The sequence below is a fragment of the Orcinus orca genome, chromosome 17, assembly GCF_937001465.1.
Source record: "Orcinus orca chromosome 17, mOrcOrc1.1, whole genome shotgun sequence".
Classification (NCBI taxonomy): Eukaryota; Metazoa; Chordata; class Mammalia; order Artiodactyla; family Delphinidae; genus Orcinus; species Orcinus orca.
This window is the reverse complement of record NC_064575.1, coordinates 24,260,596-24,274,521: the sequence shown is the minus strand read 5'-3', so window position 1 is coordinate 24,274,521 and position 13,926 is coordinate 24,260,596. Positions and strand designations below refer to the sequence as shown.

Genomic DNA, 13,926 nt, shown 5'->3' with positions numbered 1-13,926 from the left:
GCATACAACCTATTTCTCTAACTTATTTGACCTTACAACATTTTTTGGTAAAACATCTTAAACAATGCTCAGAATTACTAGTTTAACTAGTTCCATGCACTGTCATTGTGGCCAAAGAATTAATTTTTAATTCAGTCTTTTAAAATTTGTATAAGAGAATTTAGGTAAAGTAATTGTTTAGTATTGTAATTAGGGAAAATTCTTACCCAAAAGAAATTCTGCGCCTGGACTTACCATGGAAACCTCAGTCAGAATAAACAAAAGGGCCATATTTACCAGAGGGATATGGAGTGTCCTCTCCATGGGAACGGAGTGAACACCAAGGACATGGACCCTTCAGGTCTTTTGATCATACAAGGACAGCGCTTCTCATCTTAAGTAATAAAGTACCTTACACAAATAAAATTCATTATTTTATGGTACAGCTACTTAAAATGCAGTATTTTCACTGCTTTTATAGTCAAATGACTAAGCCTATCTTGGTGAGAACAACAGTAGTATTCTTTTTTACTTAGAATACCAAAAGATTATTTTTTCATTAAATATGGTCATCTTCCTTAAAAAATTCATTGAAAGATATGTATAGGTCTGGTTGACTTGCAATACAAAGAAAAGTTAAATGGAACAGTTATTCCATCTGTCTGAATTAAAATGAAATCTGCAAATTCTGTAAAATGAGAGCATTAAAATTTGTTTCCTGTCATTGTGCCAACAACTAACAGGCTACTTCTGTTTTTAACATTAAATCTCCACAGAGGAAGCTTACTGAGCTGAGATTTTTGTTATAATATTGAACACAGTCTAAGGAATACTTTGGTTTATTGTTTTTTTCAAAATTCCAAGGCAGATACATGAATCTATCCTAAGAACAGTAGAACTACACAGAAGACCTAGGATGCCTGGGAGTCAAAAGACATGCGTCCAATGTGTAGTTCTGCTAACATCTTTCGACAATGAGCAAACTACTGCAGGTATCATTTCCCCAACACAAAATGAAAAGGTTAGAATTGATCAACCTAGATTTAAAAAGCCATGACTTGAAAATAATCTTCTAATGTATCAGCCCCTTCAGCTGAAACTCAAATAAGTAGAATGATAGTGGGTTCCAGTGTCTCATGAGTATCACTATTGCAAAGTAATGCAAAGATTTCCAAAGGCTATTTCGATGTGCTCTTGTGAAGCCCATTCCTAAAAGGAGGTGCCTATTGATTTCATACAGTGAGTCTAAGGAAACTCTGGAGGTCAAGTAAGGAAGGGGGTCTGGAAGGAACAAGTTCTGCAGAGTTCAAAGCTACACAGGTTTGCCCCTTTGACAAACCATTTATACACCACAAGATTTCCATTTCATTTTTCCTTGATTTTGTGACTTTTCCTGAACCTTCTAATCTGAATTTGAATCACATGTAAATTGGAACTAATATGTGAGCCCAAATCATATAAGATTGCATATGGAAAGTCATATATTCAGGGGCTCATTTTAAGAGAAAGTTTATTTTTACATCTTTGAGGCATTTGTGTGAATACTTATGACACCTAGTGGTCAAAAACTGGGAAATGAGATATTTAAGGAAGAGGAAGTGGGAATGGCCTGAAAGAGGAAAATCTATAGGTAAAGGAAGAACAGCATTTTAGCAAAACACTTGTCCATAAAGGTGTCTGATTCTGGAATCCTTTATATAAGAAGAATCAACTTAAAGAAAACAGAAAATGCAAAGGGTCACATGATCCTTAAAAATAAAAAGAGTCTAAAGAATCTGGAACTCTGCCATCTTCAGAGAATGAAGAAGAATTTCATCCACTTGTATTCTTCCAATCTAGCAGTTTGAAAAACAATCATTCGAGAACTTCTGCGATACATGGATGCACACTGGTTTTTAGGACAGTGAACTGACAGGTCAGCATCTTTTCATTTTGTATCAGAACATCTTTTTATTTCCCATGTGTTGATGCAGTCTTTAAAAAATGTTTCCAATAAAAGAAAACTCTAAATTATTCATGATGTCTACTTTGCAAAATCTTCAAAGAGAAGAGATGTAAAATATGGAATTCCTATTCAATAAAAACAGTAGCTTACCTTCTCTCTTAAAAAAGTGAGAATCAGAAAGATAATGATAATCAGAAGAGAGGAGATGCACAGAGTTTGAATGAGTTTGAAAAAATAATTCACTGGGGTGGGGGGCAGGCAGGAATGAGAACAAGGGGTTACAGGGAAAGCGTCATTAATAATATTTCTAGAAATTGTTACAAGTGATCACTCCTCTTGGTTCCTCTCTCAACTTTTTAGCATTTCCAAATGAGATCCGCCCTAGGAACTTTATCACAGAAGGCCTATCAGCTCTACTATCCCCTTTCCTTCATATATTGAATATATTCCATACTTTAAAACAAACCATAACCAATTGCTTAGACTTCTCCTATCTGAAGTATAGTCCAAAATATTAGTTGCTCTTATAAAATTTATTTTACAGGCTGTAGGGATACTGTTGAATGATGTCATGTAAGTCCCCCCCTTTTGAAAGCAAAGCCCTAAACATTCTGGTATATATGCCTTGCCTAAGAAGGATGATCCCATTAATATATCAATCTAGTTATTAATTTCCATGTTTAATTTAGTTTGAAATTTCTCAAGAATTATTTGTTAATTTGGATTACCTATACTACTGCTTCCCTTCTATTATTATAAATAGCCAAGAACTGGGAGTCTCTGGAGTTCTTTCCAGACACTGAGAATTGTCTGAGAATTGAATTGGTTCAGTAGATAAATATTTCCTATAATTTTGAAGCCAAAAGAGTTTAAATTGGAGTTATCTGCTTAGTATAGAGAAGGAAAGAAAGGAAGAAATAGAGAGAGGGGAAGGAAAGAAGGAAGGAAGGAAGGAACGAACGAACGAACGAAGGAAGGAAGAAAATAACTTCTTAGAATCCAAATGCCTAGTAAACATGTTTTCATAAACTGAGGGAAACCAAAACACTCTTTATGCATTGAAGTTTCTCTTGAGATCTTTCTTAGAGCCCTGTCTGGAAGTCAAGTGAATGGGACCTTGCAGAGGCTCTACCATTAAGCCTCTGTGTATCCTTGGACAAGTCACACAAACATTCTGTACCTTCCTCTCTTCATCTTACAATATGGAGATATTTTGCTAGATGATATCTAACTAAGGTCCCTTCCACTTCAGAATTGATTTTTTAAATAGTTTATTGTATTTACTTTTTCTTATCTTATTTTCTCTGCTGATTAGGCCCCTCAAGTTTCCAGTTCAATACCCTTTGAGATTGGAACCAAGAAGAGGAAAACAGAGCTAATATCTGTTTTTTCACTGTTATGAGAAATGAGAAAATAGAAAAATATACTGGAAGATTATCTTGGGAAAGAAAGAATTACTGTTTTAAAGCAAAATAAATAAATCATGAACATAATTTAGGCAGTGACATATAATGTTATTTTTTTGTGTTAAGTTCAATAATTACGACATTTTAAAATACTATTGGTTTGAAAGTTAGGAATTGGTAATTAGTGTTTTGAAGGTAGGAAGGGAGTAGGCTTAAAAAATTTAACGGTTCAAAAAGCTAGAAATTGCTTTTAACAATTCTACATATTTCCAGAGAGATTCAAATATGTGATATGGGGTTGTATTCTCCTAAGTTTCCTTCCAGCCCTGAAAATCTGAGAGTCTATGTTGGTTTCTCCTGGATTTTTCTACCAAATGGCCTTTCCAAATACCTCCGGGCTTAGAGTTATTTAATTTCATGACTCCTATTTGCTGAAGGAAACCAGAATGTCATCCCAAAGTACGCCTCTTTGACATAAAAATTATTTTGAGCTGAAGGCAATTAAGAAGCAGTAAATGCAGATAAAGTTACCTTCTTTTCTGCCTAAACACAGGAAATAAATTCTCCTTTCACTGGAGACAGACTCTTAGCCCAAAGAAGGCACCAGAAGAATCTGCAAAACAAGTTTGTTAAACTAACTCTTATCTTCCAAGTTACTTCTTCACCGTTTACCACCCTTGGCCCAAACCCCTTTTTGTTTTTGTTTGTTTTTTTTAACCAGTGAATTGTACACTTTATTTTTTATTTATTTTTTAAATTTTTATTTATTTATTTTGGCTGCATTGGGTCTTCGTTGCTGTGCCGGCTTTCTCTAGTTGCAGCGAGCAGGGTCTACTCTTCATTGTGGTGCGTGGCTTTCTCATTGCAGTGGTTTCTGTTGTTGCAGAGCACAGGCTCTAGCCGTGCAGGCTTCAGTAGTTGCGGTGCCTGTGCTCACTAGTTGCGGTGCGGGCTCTGGGACACATGGGCTTCAGTAGTTGTGGCTTGCAGGCTCAGTAGTTGTGGCACACGGGCTTAGTTGCTCCACTTTATGTGGGATCTTCCCGGACCAGGGATCGAACCTCTGTCCCCCGCATTGGTAGACGGATTCTTAACCACTGTGCCAGCAGGGAAATACCCCAAACCCCTTTTTCTTGTCAATTCTTTGCAAATTTATTGTTTCTTTGTCTAAAAGATACAAATGCTTCCTGCTCCAATCACTTCTTCCAGCCTTCATTCTCCTGTGCAAGCTCCATGTACATGTAAAAATTCAATACAATTTGTATGCTTTTCTCCTGTTCATCTGTCTTTGTCAATTTAATTTTCAGACCCAGCCAAGGACCCTAAGAAGGACGAGAAAAACTTTTTCCTCCCCTACAATACCAACCCACGAGAACAGGAAAGTCCATCAGTGGACTGAGGAAGACAGGAAAGTGAGAAGATTTAGGAATAAAGATCATTTTCACTGTTTTTACCGTCTTTTACCTGGTGAGGAAATGATGAAGTGTAGGTAGCCTAGAAAGAGTAAGAAATAAGAAGCAGGATTGTAGGCACACAGTACTACCAGGCAACGCCTGGAAAAATATCAGTGGCTTATTTGTTTGTTTTTAGAAGAAACTGTATTTTTTGCACTCTAGCCCCTCCCCAAAGGAATGAGTTTGTTCAAGAAACTCATTCACGTGGTGTCAAGTACTATTTGTAAGCGGGTGATGCGGCTTGTATATTTATAGTAGCACTTCTAAGGAAGTGCTGAAGAAAATCCTGTGGCTGAGGAGAGTGTTAGATTGTTTCAGTTCCTGTGATATTTATTTAATATAAACTAAAGTGTGAGAGCACACATACCAGGCACACAACTCAGAGAATACTTGCACCCTGTCCCAGTGGACATTTGTTGTCAGATAAAAAGCCAGGGGCTTTCCTGGTGGCGCAGTGGTTGAGAATCCGCCTGCCGATGCAGGGGACATGGGTTCGTGCCCCGGTTTGGGAGGATCCCACATGCCGCCGAGCGGCTGGGCCCGTGAGCCATGGCCGCTGAGCCTGCGTGTCCGGAGCCTGTGCTCCACAACAGGAGAGGCCACAACAGTGAGAGGCCCGCGTACCGCAAAAGAAAAAAAGCCAAAGCTATAGGGCCTACTCGGCTAGTATTCCTTTTCCAAGTAATAAATTTATCATAGAACTAGATTTTTTAAACCTACCAGAAGAGTTTTGAAAGGCAGCGAAAAGATTAATTGTGGAAAGGGAAAAACCCAGGATACAGAGGAATTAAAGAACCTGTATTTTCCCTTTTAAACTAAATTCTTATTACATTAGCCTGCTTTTGCTGAGGCTTATTTCAGGGTCTAGTTCAATACGCTTGACTAGCAGAGAATAACAGAGTTTAAAGAAATCTACACCATGTATATTACTTATGTTTTATACTGTACTATATGAATTCTGTTCAAAATGATTCTGTGTTTGTTTAGAGAGCATCTTTGTTTCCATGTCAGTCTATTATTCTATAAATCTACTGAGGGGCAGGGGACATTTCTAACCCCACAGTTGCCTCAAAAAATATCAGTCTATAACAAGAATTTCATGCATGCCACCTCGTCATTCCATTTTCTCCATCATTTTAGCAGCCAGCAAGAACTTCCCTATTCGATGATCTACGTGCCCTTGTCAATCTTCTGTAACCCCCAAACCCAGCATATATCTCAACTCTGAGCAAATTGGGCTCTATGTCTTCCTTCCCTGTAATGAATCTTCCCTTCTGTTACATATTAACATAACAAACTTCCAGGAGCCTACCTCTCATCTGTTCTTCCTTCTCTAAGGCTGCCTTTCTAGAAAGAATGCTACTGACTTATAGGCCTTTCTGCTTATCCCAGAAACAGTCTTTTTAAAATACATTCTTGCCTTTGTGCATTCACTCCACTGTCAAGTAATTCCTTTTAGAAAATGCACTGACTCCCAGGTGACATTAAGTACAATGCCATGAATTCTCACTCCTACGGCAAATGATAACCATATTTGTATCGGTAAATGGTTATTAGTTTTCTTGGGGAGTTATTATAAAGGATTACATGCAAAATGTATTCATATCCACTCAAAAAATTCCAGCATACTTATTGGAGGGCAGAATAATTTTAAATGTCAGAGAACATAGATAGCATCCATTGAACTTCCTCTACCTTATTATCAAGTAAACTACATCTCTCCTCAATTCTATTAGGAGCATTTATCATTTCAATCTGTTGATCTGCATTTTGGTACTTAGACTCTGGAGTCTTTTTAAATCAAATAAAGCAAGATAGCCCGGACTTTGGTTATCTATAAAAGCAAAAGACTGAAAACAATCCACGTGACTAATAAGCCTTTTTAAAGAACTGTGTAATTATTAAAAAGAACAAGGCAGTTCCAGAGGGGCTGATAAGACCTTTCTCCAAGATTGGCTGTTAAACTAATAAAGAAAAGTACAGAGATGCATATATAATTGTACCTGCATTTACAGAGAATATTGCTAGAAAGATAAATAAGAAACAGGCTACCATGATAGCCTCTAAATGGGAGACCTGAGTGGCTGGACACAGGGGTGTAGGGAGACATCGTTTACTCTGTTGAAACAGAGTCCCCCTAAAACCAAGTTCCCCTGCTGAGTTTATGATTACTCTCTCTATCCAAACCTTTATTCCCTTTCTTGTCCCTTCTGACCTCAATCCTGTGCTAATTGAACGCTAATCAACCAGAGTCAGATGACTAAAATTGCTGTTGTTGATAACATGTTACTGTACTAAAATTGCTATTATAGAAATCATTATTAACATACAAACCAGGTTGTTTCTCCAGAGCAAGATGAGCTAACAGACCCCTAGCCATGGACCACCTGGCCAGAGAATCGTAAACCAGAGACGTCCTGACTTCCAAACCTCCAATTAAGAAATGTCACAAAATGATGATTAACCCCAGCTTCTTTGTTCTTCCCCTTTAAAACACTCCCAACTCAATGATCAACTTGGAGTGGATCTGAGGCTTGTCTCCCACTCCCTTGCTTGGTGCCCTGCAATGGACACTTACTTTGCTACAAACCCACTGTCAAAGTTTGGCTCTCTGCCCAAAAGCCCTTGCTTGGTTACAATATTACCTTTTGAATTTTGTAATATGTGCATTGAATTTATTTACAGATTTTAAATGATTTATTAATTAAAAAACTCATAGGTACCAGAATTAGACTTTGGCTAGTGTTCTGATACAGTGCCAAATAAAATATAGGACACCCAGTTAAATTTGAAATTCAGATAAACAATGTTTAAAATTAAAGACAAGTATGTCCCAAATATTGCATGGGACATACTCATACTAAAAAAATTGCTGTTTATTCGAAATTCAAATCTAACTGGGTATCTTGTATTTTTATCTGCTCAGTATGGCAACCCTAGGTCCTGATCCCACCATTTATTTTGTTTGTGACCCTGGAGAGTGAGTTAGGTCAGATTCCTCGAAGCAGAAGAAAGGAGAGGATGAGACCTCAGCTCATCCTGGTTCCGTGGGGGTAGTCAGAGGGCAAGTTCAGCTTCAGAGCAAGGGCTTTTGTTCCCCACAACTGCACCGGCATCCCTGTGGGGAAAGGAGGGCATCTCCAGCCCTCCTCACTTGAAAGTAAAATGTCTCCAGTAGGGCTTCCCTGGTGGCGCAGTGGTTGAGAGTCCGCCTGCCGATGCAGGGGACACGGGTTCGTGCCCCGGTCCGGGAAGATCCCACATGCCACGGAGCAGCTGCCCCTGTGAGCCATGGCTACTGAGTCTGCACGTCCGGAGCCTGTTGCTCCACAACGGGAGAGGCCACAGCAGGGAGAGGCCCGCGTACTACAAAAAAAAAAAAATGTCTCCAGTAGTCCGAAGAGGACAGTCTGCCCGTGAAGAGCCACAGCTGTGGCTGCTGGAAGTACACCAAAGCTGGGGGAGAAAGAAGGAACTATAGAAGCAGATCCAAAGGAAAAAGAAGAAGTAGGTGACTGGAAGTGATGATGATCAGGGCCACTCTTATTCCTGCCTCTGTTTCTGGGACCTCTATACTCCTCCTATTGGGTACCCAGTGGTATGTAATGGCTGTTACTCTGTGGTACACAACACACCCTGAAGGACCACACCTCATCTTTGCTTTGCCTTCAAAGGACTGTTCCATGCTCTGTCAGGCTAGCGTCTTCCAAGTGAGGTGCTTCATGGTAGGACGAGTGGATCCCATGCCATGTACACTTTGTCACACCTTATTTACTATCAAGTGGGTCCCTTAATCCAAGGCAATGCTGTTTCAGCAGATCAGATACTCGGTAGGCCCTGAGATAGTGGTGTTAGCTGATACACTACAGCAAGAACAGAAACCCTATATCTGGAATGTGTGTGTGTGTCAGATCGGGATGGACTGAGCCACAGATCCTGCTGAGGAAGAGCTAGGAACTCCTTGCTGCATACACGTACTGAAACATTGCAGAGAGGTCTGACTACCTATCACTGCCTATCAAAGTGCCCCAAATCATGGTTCAAGCAACAATCACTAACAACAATCATTATCTCTCATGGTTTCCATGGGTTGGGAATTCCCCAGGGCTCAGCAGGGCTGTTCCGAGTTCTCCAGAAGCAGAAGCAGACCCTGAGGCAAGACTTTTTGAGCAAGCAACTTGCTAAAGGAAGTCGGGAGAGATCTGGAAGGCAAGGAAGAAGGGGAAGCAGGAAGAGGAGGAAACCAAGGCAAGGTGTGGTCTCGTCAGTTCTGCAGAAGGCTGGCTCCACCTGGCTCACTGTACACCTCTGGAGTGTCCATTACATTTCAGAGTTGTCCTAACCTGATGCGAGGGGCCTGAGCATTCTCATTCCACACCTGTCAGTCATTGGTCCTTTACTACCCTGGACAGCAGAGGGTAAACCCCAGGCATGCCTGGCTCTACTGATGCAGATCCAGTGTCCCCTTTAGATTGCTTTTAAAACTCTTTCTTGATTTGTAAAAAGGAAATAATATTCATATCTATCTTATTTTTTAGGACTAAGTGAAATTATGCCTACAAATTTCTTACTTTAGTATCTGGTACTATGCAAGAACAGAATTGAAACTCATTATTTGGAGCAGGAATTATCCAAAAGATACAATTGCTCCCTTAATTATCAAAAGCAAATGTGAGTATCGGGAACTTCTGAATGGATTCCAAGAGTATCACATTAAAGGATTTTTAGGGGCGCCAGTTGTAGATTCTAGCCCCTCACTACCCTCTTACAAGATCTTATTCTAGATTCTCTGAGTTAGCCTACACACCAAGATACTTTGTGCTGGCTTATGGGGTTTCTTGTTGTTTCTCTAAAGTTGTTGTTAGTAATATTTTACTATATTGGTATAAAATTAACATTTAAACTTATTTAGCTATATTTAAGAAAGTAGGCTTTCTATTTTAAAATACATAAATATTGTCATGTTGAATACATTTCTAGACATTTCAAAACACTACCTGATGTATAGAAAATCCTTCAAAAAAGAAAGTGTTGAATAAATGAATTACTGAATGTTAGTCATAATAATTGGGGAAAGTGGGGGAAATTACAGATCTATAATCTCTAATCCACAAATCCAAAAGGCTCTGAAAAATGATTTTTTTCATAATTTAGCTGGTGGCAAAACCTAATTGGACCTGAACTCATTTGACAACAAAGCCTGAAGCAAACCGACAGAAGGCCATGTCAAAAAAATATATAGTCTTTATTTATCCCATTTTGTGTTAATATTTAAATGTTCCACTGCAGATATATTAATGTGTTTTATTACAGGGTACTGTCCCCAGGTGTCTATGGGAGACATATAATACATGGGTAAATATATGGATATCATTTACACACTATATTAACTTTCTAAAATGCAAATCAAATTCTGAATTCAGAGATATATCTGGCCCAAGGGACTGGGATATGAGTGTCTACATTTTGCTATGACTTTACCTCGTGCCACTTGCACTCGCTATTCCTTCTGCTAGAAATACTCTTTCCATTCCTTTCCTGCCTGGATCCTTTTCTTCCTTCGGGTTTTGACTTAAATTTCTCCTCCCCAGAGACACGTTATTGGTTCATGCTGTTATTCTCCATCAAGCACCCTGTTTAGTCTTTCACAGCAATTTTGTCAATCTATAATTATTACCTTAGTGTTCTGTTTATTATCTATCTCTCCCTCCAGACTCTAAACTTCATGAAGTCAGGGACTTTTCACCTTTATTCAATTTTGTATGTCCAGCTCTTAGCACAATGCCTGGCACATTGTAGGGGCTCAATGTACATTTGCTGAATTGAATGAATGAATCAGTCAAACAATTAGTCCATTCAGACATGCTAACATTGGAATGGGACTCAAAGACCTCATCTGCTAATTAAGCAAAGCTAATACAATGAAGAAGAACTGACTTGTATGTGAATTTGTTCTTGGTACAAAGAAAATATTTCTCTTAGGTCCAAAAAGAATGACTGCAGGTATACAAATCTATGTATAGTGAAATAAGAGACATGATAGAGAAGATGTGATTCTCTACTTGGCAAATACTCTGATGACACTTTAATAAAATTACCTCCTGGACATAACTGCCTTCATTAACATTGTGTTGCCTCTTTCTAATCTGGTGCCTTATTTCTTATTTTAATATGTGTATTTGTGCCTGTGATACGTGGACTTGAAACAACACCATTTTCCCATCAACTGCCCAAACAAACAGAATCGACAGATTTAAACTTTCTGGGATCCTAGAATTACCACCTATTTCCAGAGTAAAGAATTTAAGTTCTCATCAGAACTCATCATTAATCACTTCAACATGAAATCAAAAGGTTTTGAGATTATCTCATCTGTGTCATGATTTCTCCAAGGTTTCTGGGTGTGGTACACACCTTGTAGGAGGATGCGTCGTATAGGTCAAGCTCCAGAACTAGCCATTTTCCAAAAGTCTGCTTGTTCCAGAAAGAGTGGCATTTTTTTTCTTCCTGTGCTTCTGCCCTGTGCAGCTAAGAGAGGAAGCTGAGTTTAGTGGTTAGTGCAATAGCCTGAGTTAGCAACCTTCATTTCTATATTTGGTTATGTGATTTGCTGAAAACCTTTTTCAAACCAACTCTGTCTAAATTATGAAAAAAGTCTTTATTCTCTTATATGTAACTTTTCTGAACTTCTGTGTAAACACTATTTTCACTGCTACTGTTCTGAAACCCTGAAACATATTCCTGGGATTTTTTTCTCATGTATTTCTGTTAGTAATGGTCTGGTTGGAGAATTCAATAAACCAACAAAATAACCAAGCAAAAAACAAACTAAACTGAATACTAGGGTCTCGGTGGCATGCCCCATAATTTTCACACAACCTAGAGCCATCCACTCAGATGAGAAAGAGAATGGAGGCCCTTGGAATTATGCCCAAATGAACATCATGGCCTTGTGTAAAGCCCAGCAAATGAGAAAGAGCAAAACTGCCCATCATAAATAACTTTAACTTTTCAAAAAGGATGACTTTAGAACCAACATTTCCCTCGCTCTAGATCTTTAATTGTATAAAGGAAAAGATGTGCTCCTTGCTAAAACAGTTAAATTGCATCTTGGGGGCAAAATATTTTGTAGGGTAGAAGTTTCCTTAATCACGTGCTACAGCACTCTACCACTTTGTGAGGTTAGCTTTATTTGCAGCCTGGCAACTACTTGGCCTGTGTTTTAAGGAAGGCTGAGTAAATGCTGTGGGGACCTATCTAAAGGGTAAATGCTATTGTAAATGTTTTTTAATGATTTTATTACTTTAATGTATATGAATGTTCATTGAACCATTGTTCATAACTGAAACTTTCAAAAACTTAAACATTTATCAATAGAAAATTGATAAAATAAAAAATTGAGTTGAAGTAAAGTTAAATACTGTGAGGTTTAAAAAATGTGAATCTATATTTGTTTGAGTTAAAAAAAAAAACAAGTAAGCCAACAGAATACTGTGTTTTATGATCCCAAACATTATAAAATGTTTGGGGTCTATATGCACATAAATTTATAGAGAATTATTTCAATGCCTCATAACCAAATACTAATATTGATTTTCTATGGAAGTGAGGCTTCCAGGACTATTTATTTTCTTATTTGTACTTTTCTGCAGTATCTTCTAATATACTATTTATTTATCATTAAAAATACAGAGCAATTTGCATTAGGTTTTTGCATTTTTCTTATTACAGATATATAAGCAAGTAAATAAGAAATTAAACATCACCCCAATCCCAAGAGATAACCACTGTTAACATTTTTGTACATTTTCCTACATGTATGCACATAATGTTACACAAATGGGATGTGTACATAATTTTAAAATGTTTTATCTTATATTAGACTATAGTTAACAATGTTGTGTTAGTTTCAGGTGTACAGCAAAGTGATTCAGTTATACATATACATATATCTATTCTTTTTCAAACTCTTTCCTATTTAGGTTATTACAGAATATTGAGCAGAGTTCCCTGTGCTATACAGTAAGTCTGTGTTGGTTGCCTATTTTAAAAATAGTAGTATGTATATGTCAATCCTAAACTCCCCTACATAATATTTTATAGTCAGGATTTTTTTCACCTTAGAGCATATTATGAGGCTTCTTCCAAGCTCTTGTTAGTCTTTTTACTTTTTTAAATGCCTGTTAGTGTTTTATTGTATGGACACATCATGATTATTTAATCAGCCCTCCATTTCTAGAAAGTTATGTGCCTTCCAATTTTCTGCCGATATAAATAGCATTTTGATGAACATCCTTGTAACAAAATTTTCAACCATTATGAACTCTTTTTCTAAGACAATGGAAGATGAAATCAGCCTGTCTACCATCAGACAAAGGTCAATTGTTCTCTTTGTTGCCAAAAGTACAGCTCAGCCTCTCAGCCACTTCTTCTGGATCCACAAATAAATACTTCAGGGCAAAACCAGCCCTATTAGCTGAACTTGTATCTCTGGATTCCCAGATCTACGCCAAGTAATTTCTTAGTATTTTATTAGCTCTTTGTCACTTTAAGGAAATTTAAATATATATATATATATATATATATATAATATATATATATATATATATATATATATATATTCCAGTATTTTCAGTTGTTTTTAGTAAGAAGAATTTCCAAATATCAAGTTTTCCATTACCGAGAGTGAAACTAGGGTATTTTTTAAAGTGCTCTGGCATTTCCTACTTGAGACCCTCCATGGTTTCCCTTGACCTTCAGACAAACGCAAATCCCTAACTAGAAGTACCAGGTCCCACAGGCTCTGCTTCCTACTCAGATGTCAGACTGCATCCTGTCCCTCATTGCTTCTCTGTCCATCAGCTTCTGTCACTCTGCCCCCTGTCCGCTCCACAAAGGGGTTTTGCAGTTGCCCTCCTCTGCCTGGAACACTACGCCGCCAGACGTTACTTGCCTAACTTCTGCTCCTGATTCAGGTTTGGGTTCAAACAATACCTCCCCTGAGAAGCATTCCTGGCCATCCCATATAAAGTGTCTTCAACCCTACTCACTCTTTCTCATACTACTTGGTTTCATTTTTTTTCTTGCTGCATTTATCACTCTATGCCACTTGGTTTAACTGTGTGTATTCTATCTTTTCTCA

The 13,926-nt window shown here is 38.0% G+C and overlaps 1 long non-coding RNA gene across 1 annotated transcript in view; it reads right to left on the bottom strand.

The window, feature by feature from the left end:
* The window catches only part of LOC117195392 (uncharacterized), a 32,279-nt gene extending 18,997 nt beyond the window's left edge, over window positions 1-13,282 (bottom strand). The window contains exon 1 of the long non-coding RNA XR_004486679.2: window positions 11,199-13,282. This is a non-coding gene — a long non-coding RNA (uncharacterized LOC117195392). The remainder of the gene's footprint in view (window positions 1-11,198) is intronic.
* Window positions 13,283-13,926: the final 644 nt, after the last annotated feature.